At 43.4% G+C, this 16,889-nt stretch overlaps 1 protein-coding gene across 1 annotated transcript in view; it reads left to right on the top strand.

Moving 5' to 3' along the window:
• SGCD (sarcoglycan delta) overlaps positions 1 to 16,889 on the top strand; it is a 511,873-nt gene that overhangs the window by 16,178 nt on the left and 478,806 nt on the right. The window contains exon 2 of the mRNA XM_039484136.1: positions 1,703 to 1,824. The gene's annotated coding sequence lies outside the window, so the exon portion shown is untranslated. The remainder of the gene's footprint in view (positions 1 to 1,702; positions 1,825 to 16,889) is intronic.

Below are 16,889 nucleotides of genomic sequence, written 5' to 3'. Positions count from 1 at the left end.
ACTCAGCCCTTCATCCTTGCAAGGCAAATCAGCTGAGTCACCATGCAGCTTATTGATCGAATAGAGGAGGCGTTCTTTTGTCTGAGACCCTAAAACCAAGATCCAGTCTGCTCTGCTATTTTGTAAGAATATGGTAGGATGACCAGATAGCAAGTGTGAAAAACTAGGACAGGGATGGGGGGTAATAGGTCCCCATAAAATCGGGACATCTGGTCACCCTAGAATACGGGGTTTGCCTTCCTATATACCTGGCCAAAATTTCTCTCTGTCTCTTTCTCCCCTGCCCCATCCTTAGTGCTGTGCTGTGTTCCAGATGGCTGCCTTCTTGCACCCCAGAAGTGGGAGCATTTCACTGGAGATAAGTGTTTTGGAGACTAAAAGTCATTCTAGGAATGAGAATTCTGGATGACCAACTTCCAGAACATCTGATAGGGAGTCACCCCCCACCCATGGCGCAGAATGGGGAATTGTTCTCATATTTGAAGTAAGGGGAGGAAATTAAGAAAGGAAATGTTTAAGCTGAAAATTAAGGAAAAGTTTCTCAGGGGCAGATCTGTTTGGCTATGGAATGGTCCTCTGAGGGCAGAGGTGGATTAGGAGATTCAAGAAAGACTCTGCACAATGTCCTAGTATTGCACTTCGTAGGCTGGGAGATAGACAGGGTGACTGTGCTAAACAGGTACTTTCCATTTCTAATTTCTATGCTGTTTACTGAATTCCGAGGCAGGTCAAATCTGGAGCATAAAAAGCCTCTTTTCAACTTGCTCCTTTACAGAAACATCTACTTTAGCTCTCCAGAAAGATCCTCTTGACCATTATTTTGCAGGCTTCAGTTTAGCGTGGTGTTGATAAATAGTCCTAGCCCAAAGGAGAGAGATTTTTTATGAAGAGTGAGCAAAAATTCTGATATTTTCCTGTTAGATTTATTGCAATTTCTTCCTTTTAGTAGGGCTGTTCCTTGCTTCATCTGTGGGATGGCAAATTGTCTCCTAATGACAGCAGTGAATTCACTAGGCGCTCACTGAAACCTTGACAATTAGTGGCCTTTTGCTATTTGTTTAAAATTGAATCACATTAATCACATAACGGAGGAGAAGCATATGACCTTTTTGTATCAGTCTTAGAAAGATCTCACCTATTAAGAAGCTGTCTGCCGGCAGGGTAGAACCAAAAATGCCCAAGAACCATGAAAAGTTCTGACTGTAAAGACTAGAAATACGGAATTGGGAAACTAGTGTTTTGGAGACTCTCTCACCAATTCAGCCAAGTACAAACATGTCCCTAAATTTAAGCAGATGACTTCAGTGGGACTGCTCCGAACTCATTTTTCCACGCTAGCTCCCAGGTCACTCTTTGCAAGAAGGAAAAGTTCCCCAAATGCACACATGAAGCTGCAACCTGATACAGACTAGCCATGTGGTGAGTGGTGATCGCTGCTCATGACTGGTTAAGAGTTACACACAAACTATTATTTTTACTACCCTGACCCACTTGTTTGTCTCATCCACCTGGTATGTTGTTGTTCTGACAGGAAGCTCTTCGGGGAAGGGACTGTCATTTTGATAGATTCAGACTACATAGGAAATTATTTAGTGCCAGTTAAAATTTTGACCAAAAATCATTGTTAGCATTTTGACTGAAACAAAAAACGGAATAAAATGTTATGACTGTTTTGAAACTTTTCTCTTGTTTTTTCGACCAGCTCTAGAAACTGCAGTTCAATATTTACTGGTAACTTTCACCAAATCTAAAATGGTAGAACCATTTTAAGAAGGAGGAACTTTTCTCCTGTCCTTCCTCAGTGCATATGTCTGAAACCAAGAGGTATGTTTTAATGAATTTTCTCTCCACTGCCCCATTTCGCTCCAGGCTTTAAAGCCCTGACACAGTTGAAAAGTATTCACTGAACTAAGTCAGGAAGAGTTTGCTGGGAGAGAGTCATGTCACAATGCGACAATACTTCCTGTTTCTTAGTGAGCCCTTTTCACCTGTGCTAATCAATGATGGAGCCAAGACTGGAGTTTTTTGCCCCTTGTAAATGGATTTTATCTGGCTACTCCCACCGGGTGTTCAGAAAGCTCCAAAACAATCCCATAGGCTGTCCAATTAATTTCTTCGACAGCCATTTTGCATCAGGATCCACTAGAGGAGAATGTGAGATGAAGCGTAGGCAGATTAAAGCACCAGGCTGGATATAATACTGCATAGCAATATATTGTAACTGAATAGGAAGTGAAATGTAGTAATCCAGATATGGACTCTACATTTCAGAAGGAATTATAGGTGTATAACATGTACACTTACCCTCATCTTCCATGAATCCAGGCATCCCCTCTTTCCTATCAAATGTAGGTTCCTCTTACATTAACTCAATATCCAGGAGTCTATGAAAGGGGATCTACCAAATATATTCGCTTCCTACTTCCTGTGCTGAGGTGTCTTCCCCCTAAAAACACTGAAATTAACTGCAAGAACCCAATGGACAGAAATACCTGAAACACAGAAAGATGGCAGACCTTGGAGAAAAACAGACTGAGGGTTCCCTAAGATAAACCTCAAATGTTCGTTGTGTTGCAGAAAACCGATTTTATAAACCTTGCTGAAGAGTTTCGATGTATGTAGTTTAATTAGTGTTATATTTTGTATTGTTCTACCTGCTCCTGCTAAAACCATGTGTCTTAGTTACCATAAATCCAACTTCACAGGTCTCAGAGGGACCCATAAAAACCTTTAAAAATAAACTAAAATAACATTTCTATGATTAAAAATAGCTGCATAAAATAGCCATATAACAGGAGCTAACTGATGGACCTGGGAATGTAACCGGGGGAGTGTTTCCAGTGGGGTTCTGTTCTTGGCCCAGTGCTTTTCAATATCTTTATCAATGAGCTAGGAGAAAATATAAAATAATTGCTTGTAGAGTTTGCAGAAAAATTGGTGGTATGATAAATAATATAAGGACAAAACAATTCTCCAAGGTGATTTGGATCTTATGGTCAACTGGGCTCACTCGAACAACATTTTAATGCAGACAAATGTAAACTCATATGTTGAGGAATCAAGAATGTCGGTCATACTTATAGGCTGGGGGGCTATTTTGGAAGAGAACTTGGAGATTGTGGTAGATAACCATCTGAACATGAGCTTCCAGCACAATGCAGTGACTAAGAAAAAATAAGAACTTTGGATGTATAGTATGGAGCATAGGGGACCCAAAGGAATCTGAAAACAGCCAGTTTCAAAACAATGAAAATTAAGTTAGAGAAAGAAGAGCTGAGTTGTGGAAAGACGCAATGTTTACTGGAAGAGCCATGATGGGGAAGGGCGAGCCATTAGGGCCTGCTTGTCTTCCAATGGCACAGCATCTTAGGCCCAGGACTAGGGTAGATGGAAAAGGTGACTTCATGCTACTTCTATGCTCCCCTGATCCCTGGGGCTGCTGGGGCCCAAGTCAGCCCCTGGGAAAAATTAATCACATGGCTGCTGTAATTTATGGCCACCTGTAATGCCCCCAAACGAATAGTCAGCACAGCACGCCCTGGCCTTTCTCCTTTTCTCCCAACATACCCCCAGCAAAGCTGATTCCACAGACGTTACCAGGCGTAGTGCTTAGTACCATGAGTAGTAGTAAGCACAATGCCTGGTGATAGCTCGTAAACTCTTTGGGGCTGCGGCCTGGTTTCCTCCCTGTGTAAAGCACCTAGCAGGCTCCTGGGCACTCTCCAAATAATAATTACTAATGGAATCATTGCTTCTCTGCTAGTTTTATGCTTGTAACAGCTAATCCTGGATCGGGAGTAAACTGGACGTCGCTTCCAGATTTCCTTTGGGGTTATGGATATTTCACACTCCTGTAATCTCAAAAACAAACAATTGCAAAACCGTAGTCAGGACTAGGACCAAACAAACACCACCATGGATCCTTGAATGTTTCATTGATCCGTTTTTTAACTATAAATCATTCCCTTGGGTCCTGGTGTCCCAAGAAAATGCGGAATGCTCTCAAAGGCACAATGGCACAGTTGACCCATGAACAAGAAGTTGCTAGCTGCAGAAATAAGACTTGAAGTAGCAATATCAAATTGTTAGATAATATCCATGGCAGTTCTTAATGGTTAAGGGTAGAATTTTCAAAGGCACCTAAATTCCATTTCAGTGGACCTTGAGTTCGTAAGTGATTTAGGAACTTTTGAATATGTTACTCATAAGCTTTTGTAGGGTAATTCCACCAAGAATTGGAAAGCAGGTTGGCCTTTCAGCCTGCCGTTCAGCATTACCAGCACTTTATGGATGGTAGGTAACAGCGCAATTTCTCAGACATAGTGAAGTCAGCCGATGGAATTCACTCAGAAAGGTGGTTATCTTCTCCAGCTGCATTTTAACAAGGGATGGATGTTATGACCACTATTATTTGTAGTTTTGCATGCTAAGATAATGGTAATCAAAGCTTATGCTTCAAAGCATAAAATTAGCTCTGCAGGGGTCAGAAAGGAAATTTTCCTCTCTATGCAAAATTGTACAGTCATTACTGGAGGATTATTTTCCTTCCTCCGAAACATTAGGTATTGGCTGCAGCTGGAAACAGGCTACTGGACATGACAGACCAATGACGTGATCCACTGCAGCAAAAAAGCTGGAGCCGGCCCTGGTGAAGAGAGAGAGACAGTGCCCTCTAATGATGCTAAAGAGGGCCTGAAATTGCCTCCTCACGCAAATATCACATCGCTCACCTGAGCTATCACTACCAATCAAAATGAAGCAATGTGTTTACCACTGTTTTTCACACACACATGTTACAGTTGAATATAGTTTATCTGGACAGGATTGTTTTTAAAAAACAGATGTTTGGCATCCAATAAATAATGCAATGAAATGTGTAATAAAAGTCAAATAAATGCCAGGTATCTACTTGAAAGGGTATAATTCAGTATCTCAAAGTCAGCATACATGCTGTGAGTGGCCAATAGTGAATGCTCCCTTTAAACTGAAAAGCAGACAGACAGTTTAACAAATTCCTGTGTAAGTGGTGAAAGCCCAAAGATCTGTCATGGTGGCAGGCTTAATATATGAACTGGCTGGTACAATAATGCATTAAAAAAATCCAAGATGTCCTACTTCTTTCTATGCTGCTAACTACAGCCAAGGAGAGTCTGAAAAAAATCAAGGAGAGAGGACCCAAATCACGACATCTAGTTTGCATATGTAAATTAAATATTTGCAAATGCCAATTGGAAATTTTGTTTCTTTTATTTGTTCGTTTGCATCCAGGGGCAGCTGGCCTTAGAAGCACAGGGATAGCTCTAAATTGGCACCGCAATTTAGAATTAAACTCTGTTCCAAGCCACTCCATTGGTTTAGCTGGTGTTGCACCATGCTTCACAATGAGTTCAACATAGTGTTCTGCGAATCTTTTTCTTTGCAGCATTGTGAAGGTATTGTGGTCTGTTGGCAAAGTGGTTACATAATGTGTGCTCTTTACTACCCGGTGATGGCTGGATCCTTGGAAACAGTAGACCGTGTGGGAGAAGGCTGACACACCTAGGGCCGGCTCCAGCTTTGTTGCTTCCCCAAGTGGTGAAGCAGAAAAAAAAAAAAAGATAAAGCCGCAATCGGCAGCACTTTGGCAGCAGCTCTACCGTGCCGCTTCATTCTTCAGCAAAGACCTGGACGTGCCGCCGCTTTCCATTGGCTGCCCCAAGCACCTGCTTCCTTGGCTGGTGCCTGGAGCCGGCCCTGGACACACCATTGGTTCCTTTGGCCAAAGCATTAGGGACTAGAATGCAGTTACCGATGAACAGCAAGGGAACGGGGTCCCAGAAGAGAAAACAATTGATAGCAATGAAATTCATGTATAACCCCATTCAGCCTATGCCCAACTCCCTCTCCCAACTTGCCAACAGCAGCGTCTTTCCAGCTCTGTTTGAAAATGGGAATTGTGCCTCCTTCTGCCTGTAACCTGGTACTCAAGTCATTATCCTCCGTGTCAGTCGGCCTCTACAGAGTTCAGTTCTTGTTCTCTGAGATGCCTGTCAGCGACTAACCCAATGGGCCATATCTAAGACCCAAATCCAGTTTCTTAGGTAAAAGCCTATTTTATTAGCAAATTACAGAAATTGATGGGGGGAAGAACATCAACAAATAAACTGTAGCTACACCCAAATGTTGAGCAAGTTTAATATATGTGGGCAATAAGATTAAGTAACAGAATACTGAAATCGTAATAATTCAGTGTATCTTCACTGCCGTACAGTTCAGTGTAAGTGGATAGGTTAAGGACTAATTTGAAAAGGGGTCTCTGAGTGGTCTTCAGATCTGGTTCCCTAATTTGTGAAGCTTTGTGCTTGTGCACATTTTTATTTTTGACAGTTAGATATTGCTGCACACACAAAAAATGTTATTGCACGAGCAGACTGGATAGGTAGGTGTTCAGCTGCTTTGTTTGAGTCTACAAACGCAGCCTGCACATCCCCATCGGCACTTTTGCATGTGAAGAAACAAAGATGACAAAACATCACTGAGACGGAAACCTTCGGTACCAAAGAAAGTGTGCATAAGCTTGTGTGCTGTGGTAGCTGCACAGTCTTGGAGACCATCTCTCATAGCTTGGTCCTTCAACATAAGGATCACATGTCAGACCTTTTGGTTTGAACATTCCGCTGGACACGATGGAGACTTCACTGCCTGCACAAGCATGAGTATGGTGTCCAGCGTGGAGAGGATTAGTGAATTAAAGAAACATACAGAAGTCACTCTGACATTTTCTTCTTATAATGGAGCTACAGTGGAACTTCAGTTTTACTAGCTCTAACTAGAGCTTCTCTTGCAGTATAACCCCCTCCAATGATCACATGCCACCTCTTTACTTAAGCAATTTAAAAGGTACTATTTATTGGGCTAAATCTTCATCTGCAGCTGAGTTACTCTCAGTGGAGAGGTAGGGGCAAATATAACTTTATGCCATTTTGCACCTCCTTGAACTTTGACAGAGACTATCTTCAAATTATGCCCAGCTGTCTATAGCTCCAAGGGCCTGTTGGTGAAGCCAAGGATCACTCTTACACAGGCGGAATATCTGGGGGGACGGATACATGAGGGAGTGGACTGCTTTGCATCACTATAGCAGTGTAAAGCAACTGGACTAGGCCCGAGCGTCTGGGCCGTTGAGTATGCCTGACCTAGACACAGCAAAAATTGGGATGTGAATGAAGACAAGGGCACTTATTTTTGTTTGATCCCAACTTTGCAGAAGTGACTTGTAACAGCAAGTTCTTTGGTCCTCAGTTACACTTGTACTACCAAGTAATGTATGTGAAGCCCGGGCATAACAGAGGGCAGAGTTTGCCTTAAATAGGCTCCAAATGTTTTCAAAGCCCTTCCTATTCTTGGATGCACTATTTTGATATTGCTGGGCTTGATTATGACCTCACATACACAAGGATGAATAAGAGCAGACTTGGGCCCTTTGTGCTTAGTAATTTTGACTGATGTTGTTCTGCTTTCAATTACCTAAGCATCAAAGCAATTATACATGGTTGTTCTGCAGCACATCTTAGTTGTGTGGTCTTCCCTGCAGATGATGGATGACCTCAGACATAGTGAAATACACAGACAGAGTGTAGGGTGCTTTCCTTCTCATCACCACCCTTCCATTTCCTCTTGTGACATACCTGCACCTCAGGGGGCGCTATCTTTGATTCCAGGCGTGGTGCTCCATGACACATACTCATACAGTTGACCTAGCTTCCATCCAATAGCTTGGATCCCACTGTTTATCCTGTTTCTTCACCTTGAAATGTCTTTATTTTTTTTTTTTTAAGTGGATTAAGAAGAAAGCTTTTCGGAAGGCTTAAAAGCCTGTACACTAAAGATGATTTCTGAAAACCGATATGGATTACCGTTGTTACTTTGTGAATATGGCAGCTTTCCAACTCCTCTGCCAGGAGTGATCTAAAAGCTATTCTTTTATTGTGCCTTGGGGTGGGAGCCTGTCTTCAAAAGCCTTTAGAATTCTAATTCTTATCTCCAATCTGTTGGCATTGAGAGTTCAGTGCTGCTTCATCTCTAAACATCTGAGGTCACCGAAAACCTGTAAGTGATAGAGTTGGGATCTCTGATGGTGCATGTCTGACCACTTAGCTAATTGAGAACATGGGGGAGCTGTGGCTCATTGCATCCCTATCATCGCTGTGATCTCTTGCTCTTCAGGCGTTTCCAAGCGTATTGTTTTGAGCTTATGATTCACCCTTCTTCATGGAATCTTTGCACCTGCTGTGCCAGATCTGGAGTTAGCAAGAGCAGCAGAATGTAAAGGGCAGTCTCTGGAGTCTTGTTATCTTCTTGTGCACAGGAATATCACAGTCTGCATGCCATTCATAATTTTAATTTAATAGTTACCTGATGTGTATGTTAGGATTCATTTAAAAATACATCAGTGAAGAGCAGAGCAGGAAGATGAAGCAAAAACTCTTTCTAAAAACAGACCAATAACTCCAGTCTTCACCCACCTGCTGCTAAATATTTAGGAGGGTTCTTTTACCACTTAAAATAATTTTTAAAAAATCACCTCCAAAAAAGGAGTCAGCGGGAGTGTTAGATGGTTCATTTCCTGGTGTCAAAGCGTCCTGGCTGAAGAAATGAAGTCCCGAGCCACCATGGAATTAATGTTGATCAATGGTTAGTGTTAGACTAGAGACTTGAGATAGAAGATTATACATGGGAAACGTCTTGTATTACAGTTTCTTAGTTCAGCTATGATTAAAAGCCTGAGCTGCTTAAACCATATGCATCTCTTCCCGGGGAATTTGTTTATTTATAGCTTTTCAGTAGTGCTCATCCCTGTAGCATCAGAGCATCTCACAACACATCTCAGTGACAGGGAAGTATTATTCCAATTATTCCACTGAGTGTTCATTTTTCTTGTTTAGGGTCTCTGGGCAGACTGAGCAGAGGTAGGAGTAAAACCCAGCTCTCTTAGGCACCAAGTCAGTGCTCTAACCACAAGACCATCATTCCACCTTGCTTTGCTCCCTTCAGATAACATCAAGAATTGCACAAATCCTTCCTCTTCCTCTGTGCACAGAACTTCTACAGCTTCTATAGTAAAATGAACAGGAGTACTTGTGGCACCTTAGAGACTAACAAATTTATTTCAGCATGAGCTTTCGTGAGCTACAGCTCACTTCTTTGGATGCATAGAATGGAACACACAGACAGGAGATATTTATACATACAGAGAACATGAAAAGGTGGAAGTATGCATACCACCAGGAAGAGTCTAATCAATTGAGATGAGCTATCATCAGCAGGAGAAAAAAAAACTTTTTAAGTGATAATTAAGATGACCCATAGAAGGTGTGAGGAGAACTTAACATAGGGAAATAGATTCAATTAGTGTAATGACCCAACCATTCCCAGTCGCTGTTTAGGTCCTTAGTGAATCTTAAGGACCTGCAAAAATAAACGAGAGCCCTGGGGAACTCAGCACACAAAGAGCACAAAACCAGGCTAAAATGTCCAAACCATTGATGCGGGCCTGAGAGCACTGGAAAGCAAAATGTACTGCACACGTCTCCATTGAAATCAGTGGAGTAATTGTCACCTTATCGGATTGGTCAATTGTTGCCCTTTCTCTGCAAGGTTTCGGCACTGCAGTACTCCTGCTGAACACTTTGTTCCTGTGTTAACGGCCCTGCAGCTCCGCCTTTGCCCTGGCATTTCTCAGGTCTCTCAGCAAAGGTGGTTCAGCTGTTTTTTCATCACATCCACCTGGTCCATCCAATTAAATAAATTAAAAAAAAAAAAACCAAAATGTCAAAAGCCCGAGTTAAATAAAACAACAACAACTGCAGCTGCCCATGAACATCCCAGGTCCCTGGACACCCCCGTGGCAGCCATGACAAAAATGAAGGCACAGCTATTGTCTTTAATAAAATTAGACCGCTTTCCCCCATTCTATTTTTTTCTTCTTCTTTCAGCACCAGGTCTAATACCTCTGGCAGGATTCATCACCAAAACGCTGTTTATTTTACGAGATTTGACAAAGATCATTCAGGAATCCATAGTGCGCTAAAAGCCAAATGATAAATCCAGTAGGTTGTAGATCATTTTACTCTTTTTTAAAATTATTTTTTCCCCTCACTGGGATTTTGAGGTACTGACGGCAGAGGAATGAAGTATGCCTGGTAAAGTATGAAGGTTTCAGTGGTGTGCCTGGCTTTGCTCACTGACTTGGCTTAATCATGCACGACTTCCCGAATAGCAACAGCCATTGTGTTTTATGTGCAAAATCTGCAGATCTTTTTGCTCGCTTGCTGAGTGCCATGTGGTTTAGGTATATTTTTGGCTCTGTGAACTGCTGAGATAAGCAGCCACAGTGCTAATTGGAGGACATGCACTTGCTTAAAAGCAATCAGACTGGGAGTAGCCAGAGGGAGTAAGGTGCCCCTATTCCACTGGGAGTTGGGTACCTAATTCCCTTAGGCTCATTTGAAACAAAAGGCTCCTTCAAAAAAAAAAAAGAAGAGAGAAATTCCACAACAGGGAAGTTCTCATCTATGGAGATGGATGCTACATAGAACCCGGCTTTAGTATCCTTTGGGCAGCCAGATCCATTTCTAAAGGCCTTTGTATGTCAGCCAGTAATAGCTCTGGTGACTGTTTCATACTGCACAAGTGCAGAAATATGTGAGAGCCTAACTCAGAATGTAGAAGTTTGTTAACCAAACACACAGCTGGGATCTGCTGCATTGCCAGGTCTACGCAGCAGCATACTGACAAACCAGACAGTAACATGCTCGTTTCCCAGTCTGGTTAGGAGGGAAGTAGAAGTTATTCTTGAGCCCTTGTAAAGAAAATTGTGAGGGGTCTCTCTCTCTCTCGCTCTTTGAAATAGGAGAAAAAGAGTGAAGGAAGGGGAACAACATTTAAAAAAAGAGAGAGAGAACAAAAAGTTACTGTGCCTTCGTTTAGAAAAACAATGTTATAAGTAAGTTTGTCAAACAAAGTTGATATCGTAGTTGATGGGATTAGACATTTGGTTGAAGATACTTGTGTTGATTTAATAATATACTTAGACGTGATTAAAAAATTAGCACTTATACTAAACCAAAGTAGCACATAGTTAATGGATTATAAGATACCTAAATGATCGATGTAAAAAAGTAATTGCAAATGGGGAATCATAGCCCAGTGGGGGTATTTCTAGTGAGCCCCTGTGGGGAACTGGTTTTGGCCCAATGTTATTCAATATTTGTTATTAATTATGTGAAAGAAAGTGTAAAATTGTTGTGGTAAAGTGTGCAGATGACACAAATGGTGGAGTGGTGAATAAAAAAGACTGGCCGGTTTTACAGAGGGAGAAAAAGGTTGACAAACTGGAAATGGTTCAGAAAAGAGCTATAAGAACCATCTGAGGTCTGGAAAACCCAAACTTCAATGAGAGAATAAAAAAACCCAGACTGATTAATTTATCCAAGAGAAGAGTAAGAGGTGACTTGACCATGGGACATAAGTGCCAACGTGGATAGATGATATCTTGTAGTAGAGGGTTCTTTATTTTCTCAAACAAAAGCATCACAAATGAAATTAATAGGCAGCAGGTTTAAACAAACAAAAGGAAGTATTTTTTCAGACAACGCACAATCAACCTATGGAACTCCTTGCCAGAGGATGTAATGAAGGCCAAGACTATAATAGGGTTAAAAAAAACTAGATAAATTCCCGGAGGGTAGGTCCATCAAAGGCTATTAGCCAGGATGGGCAGGGCTGGTATCCCTAGCCTCTGTTTGCCAGATGCCGGGAATGGGCGACAGCCTGGGGATGGATCACTTGATGATTACCTGTTCTGTTCATTCCCTCTGGGGTACCTGGCATTGGCCACTGTTGGAAGACAGGATACTGGGCTAGATGGATCATTGATCTGACCCAGTATGGCTGCTCTTATGTTCTTAAGAGGCAGCATCTGAAAGCTGAATCTGGACTAATTCAGATTAGACATAAGGCATAATATTTTAACAGTGAGGATAACTAATCATTGGAGCAACTTATCAAAGGAATCTGGTGGATTCTCCATCACTTGACACCTTTAAATTAAGACTAGATGTCTTCCTGAAAGATATACTCTAGCTCAACCACAAGTTATTGGGTTTAATGCCGGAATAACAGAGTGAAATTCTATGGTCTGTTCCGCAGGAGGTCTGACTAGATCAGGGGTTGGCAAACTGTGGGCCAGATCTGGCCCTTCAGGGCTTTGGATCAGGCTGCCAGCACCATGTCCCTGGGTTCCCTGGGCGGGGGGGGGCAGGGGGCTCCATGCGTTGCCTTTGCCTCCAGGCACCGCCCCCGCAGCTCCCATTGGCGGGGAACGGGGAACCGCAGCCAATGGGAACTTTGGGGGAGGTACCTGGAGGCGTGGCAAGGGCAGCACACGCGGAGCCCTCTGTCCCCCTCCCCAGGAGCCTGCCCTGGCCCCGGTAAGCAACCCTGGGCCGGAGCCTGAACCCCTCCTGTACTCTGCCCTCCAACTCCCTGCCCTGAGCCCCCTTGTACACCCCACACCCCTCCTGCACCCCAACCAGGGGTGGCTCCAGGCACCAGCTCTCCAAGCGCGTGCTTGGGGCAGCAAGCCGTGGGGGGTGCTCTGCCGGTCGCCGCTAGGGCGGCAGGCATGGTGCCTTTGGCGGCTTGCCTGTGGAGGGTCCGCTGGTCCCGTGGCTTCGGCGGAAGAAGACGTGGGACCAGCGGACCCTCCGTGCTTGGGGTGGCAAAATGTCTAGAGTCGCCCCTGACCCCAACCCCCTGCCCTGAGCTCCCTGCTGCATCCTGCACCCCAGCCCTGAGCTCCCTGCTGCACCCCAACCCCCTGCCTCGGCCCTGCATACAATTTCCCCACCCAGATGTGGCCCTCAGCCCAAAAAGTTTGCCCACCCCTGGACTAGATGACCACTGTGATCCCGTCTGGCCTTAAAATCTATGAAAGAAGGCTGTAGAACAGAATGTTGTGTAGGAGTTCACTTCTGTCCCAGTTTAGGAAAGCATTCCTGTTCAGGACAACACCTAGACATGTGCTTAAAATCCCTTTGAACATGGCACTTAAGCACATGTTTAATGTTAAAATGCATGTGTACAACTGCTTTCCTGAACCGAGGCTTTTAAGTTTAGAAAAAAATCCTTAATTTTTAATTCTCTCTAATATAAATTCTCCTTTCTACAGGTTAATCCTTCTGTTGACTTCTCCAACTTTTTTCTTCATCTCTTGTTTAGACAACACCTTCATGTGGGAGTATGAAATAATAATAATGATACTTTCCATTTACTATCACCTTCCCTCTGAGGTTCTTCACACGTAAGAATTGTGCAAATCAGATGTAGTTTTAAAATAGACTTGGGAAGCGTGGGGAGGGGAAAACAAAGGGAAGTGTAAGCAAAGTTACATTGGAGAGGGCCTTCTTTCTGACGGGCCCCTTTACAATAGTCAGCATTTTGCATTTGAACCAGAGGGCTTTACAAATATGTTTTTAAAAAAATCTGTCCTTTTTTGGATTCAAAAGTCCTGATGGATTTTTTTTTTAAATGGATCAATAATGTTAGTAAAATAAACTTACATTTTCATTATGTGCTAAGGCCCTGATTCAGCAAAACACACCAGTACATGGTTAAACCCCACTGGGACTGAAATACAAGGTCTGAGGCATGTACTTAAGTGCTTTGCTGTGTTGGGCTATAAGCATGTGCTTAACTTTAAGCTTGTGCTTAAATCCCATTGAAGTGGGTCTAAGCATTTTTATAAATGCTTCATTGAATCATGGCCTACGAACTTGTTTCTTTGGCATGACAGGAGATACTGGAAGTGTTTTACTGATCATATTAGAACTCATCATTACTAAGACTGAATTCTCCTCTTTTGGGGAGGATACCTCCACACGTGTTGTTAGCTCCCTTGCATGACAGTTGTTCATACATTTTTAATGTTTTAATCTGGAAAACTCATTGACATTCTGTTTTTAAAACACATGGTGCTGTACAGCAAGGGCAGTCCTTTGTTCCTGTAGCCGCACCATCTGCGTATGTATGGTCATGGGAAAATAATGCCAGCTCAGAGATGCTCTTCCGGATCTAACTACACCCAGTTTGTCGGAGGTTTTTTAAAAGGGATGAATAATTCCACTGCCATGAATGCAGTTTGCACTGAATGACTGAGGGTCAGGATTATGTTCTGAGGGCCAAACTTGCAATCTTCTTGCGGAGCTCCAATATAGAGTGGGGAGAAAGGACAAAGGGCAAAACCTCTGGTCTATAATAACCACATGGAGAATCCCCTCTGCACACATCTACCCTTTTCTGCATAGAGTAGATGGGGGTACACTGCCTCCCCTGGACTGCTGCCTCCTTTTGAGACTGGTTTTCTCCCTAAGGGTAGGTCTACACTTACCGTGCGGGTCGACGCAGTGAGTTCGACTTCTCGGAGTTCGAACTATCGCGTCTAATCTAGACGCGATAGTTCGAACTCCCCGCACGCGCCAGTCGACTCCGGAATTCCACCACTGCAAACGGCGGTGGCGGAGTCGACCTTGGAGCCGCGGACTTCGATCCCGCAGCGTCTGGACGGGTGAGTAGTTCGAACTAGGGTACTTCGAGTTCAGCTATGCTATTTGCGTAGCTGAACTTGCGTACCCTGGTTCGACCCCGCTTCTTAGTGTGGACCAGGCCTAAGTGAAGTCTGGGATCCACAGCTGGGGAGAGATTAGAGGGACAGGCATCATTTCTGCCTCTGCCCTCCAGCGGGAATCCAGCAAAGGGTCCATGATGGTGGATCTAGTGCTCATGAACAACTTACCCTAACACCGGCGTGTGCCCAGCTCCATGTTGCCAGCAACCTAATAACAAACCAACAGACACCGCCGTGATCGAGGGGAAAATATTTATTAAGCAAACCGATTGCAGCCTGAAGCTTCTAAGAGCCCGAGTAAAAAGAAACAATTACAATTATGAAAAAATACCAAGAACTGTTCCCTTGTAAGAAACATGCAATGACATTCCCCCCTCACCCTCACTGTGAAAAGGGTCAGCCTAGGGCCTGTTGGTCCCCTCTTCTCTCCTGTTTCAGCCCTAGTTTGAAGGCTTGTCTGGTGCACAGACCTCCTCAGCACAGGAGTAGATTTTACCCATGATGCATTCACTAATGGTTCTGAATGCGATGGCTTTTCTCACAGAATTCACTGTTTGGCCCTAATTCTATGATTTTCCTTCTCAAAAATCTGCCTGCTGCATCTCCAGTCTCTGTTGGTTACCTTCATGTGCTCTAAATTCACTGCATAGCACAGCTCAAGATAAATCTTACTTTACACATCCTCTCAAACTTGTCTTCCACTAGCACTCCCTTTACAGGTTTTTATCAACTATGTGTTGTTATAGTCATTATTTTCCACTTACCATCTAACTAGAAGTCAGCATTCCCATCAACTCCGGCCCATTTCTGGCAATTTACCCACAAAAACATTCAAATGTCACACATCTAGCAATGGCATTACAGGAGCTCAATCATAGCAATTATGGGTGGCAGTCAAAATGCACTCCAAGTCCTTTGTGTATAAATGGGGGAGGAGGGAACTGTGCAGGGGAGCCCTTAAATTCCAAAGCAAGACTATAATTAGCTGTAATGGTACCCAGAGTAACTTCACTGCTATAATTCTCAGCAGGAAAACAATTCTATTGCAACAGTATAACTAGACAGACATGCTGTAAATACAAAACATTCTTTGGAAATATATGCTTCATATACTAAATCCATCTAGAATTAAGGCAAACAATTCTGTGTTAATTGGGATTCAAGGCAGACACACTTTTTCTTTTATTTTATTTTCTTTTTTTTAGCAGAGAGCTGTCATGTTAGCTAATGGTAATGGAATGCTTAGGGTCTGAAAGGAAGCATAGAAATGCTGAATTGACCCTTGCACTCTATTCATAACTCACCCTGTTGTGCCTGGGTATTGCTGGAGTTTGAGATCAGTCCAGGTGTAAGGAGATGCTTCTGGGTGGGTGGGTGGAGACTGAACCCTGGACCTCTGGATCTAAAAGCATGAGCCTCTACTGCTTGAGCTGAAAAGAACCAGCTCTGTTAGCTCAAAGATTGTAGCTGATTCATAAACCTCTCCGTAGCCCAGTCACTAGACTGTCATGCTGTATGGGTAGCTTACCTAGGTACAAGCTTATCATTTGAACCCAAAATGGTTTAGGACCTCTCTGCCTGAGATGCCACCTCTTGCGATAACAGGCCACAGCTGGGACCAGGCCACAAATGGGACCAACTTAAATTGAAACCTCATGGGCATAAATGAGAGCGGGCTGCTGGCCAGGCCTCACTGCTGTGGAGTTCTTGTCCCTCCTTGGTCCATTAGAGCCCAAATCTGATGACATTCAGGGCATGTGGTGAGGTTCTTCTTTTGTCCCATGCGTTCGAAATGAGGGGAATGTCCTTTTGGGATGGGAAGGGGGATTTGTGGTGGGTTATTTTAAACTGCACTTGAGATGTGTTTCTAGATTAATAGATTCCAAGGCCAGAAGGGACCATTGTGACCATCTGGTCTGACCTCCTGTGTAACACGGGCCAGAGAACTTCTCCAAAATAATTCCTACAGCAGATCTTGTTAGAAAAACATCCACTCTTGAGAAAAAACATCCAATCTAAGTTATGTCAAGGTTGGCTAGAGTATATGGAGGAGGAGAGGCACCCTTTTAAGCATCTTTATACCTTTAAATAATTACATGTATGTGATCTTATGCGGGAATGGGGCCCCGAGCTGCAATGAGGGGGAAATCTGGCTAGGAGATACCCCCTTGTCCAGCCCTGCCACTCATTGATGGGGAATTAGGAAGGATCTGGACTGACAAAG

Source organism: Mauremys reevesii, linkage group 8 (assembly GCF_016161935.1).
Source record: "Mauremys reevesii isolate NIE-2019 linkage group 8, ASM1616193v1, whole genome shotgun sequence".
Taxonomy (NCBI): Eukaryota; Metazoa; Chordata; order Testudines; family Geoemydidae; genus Mauremys; species Mauremys reevesii.
This window is presented reverse-complemented; position numbering and strand designations above follow the sequence as displayed.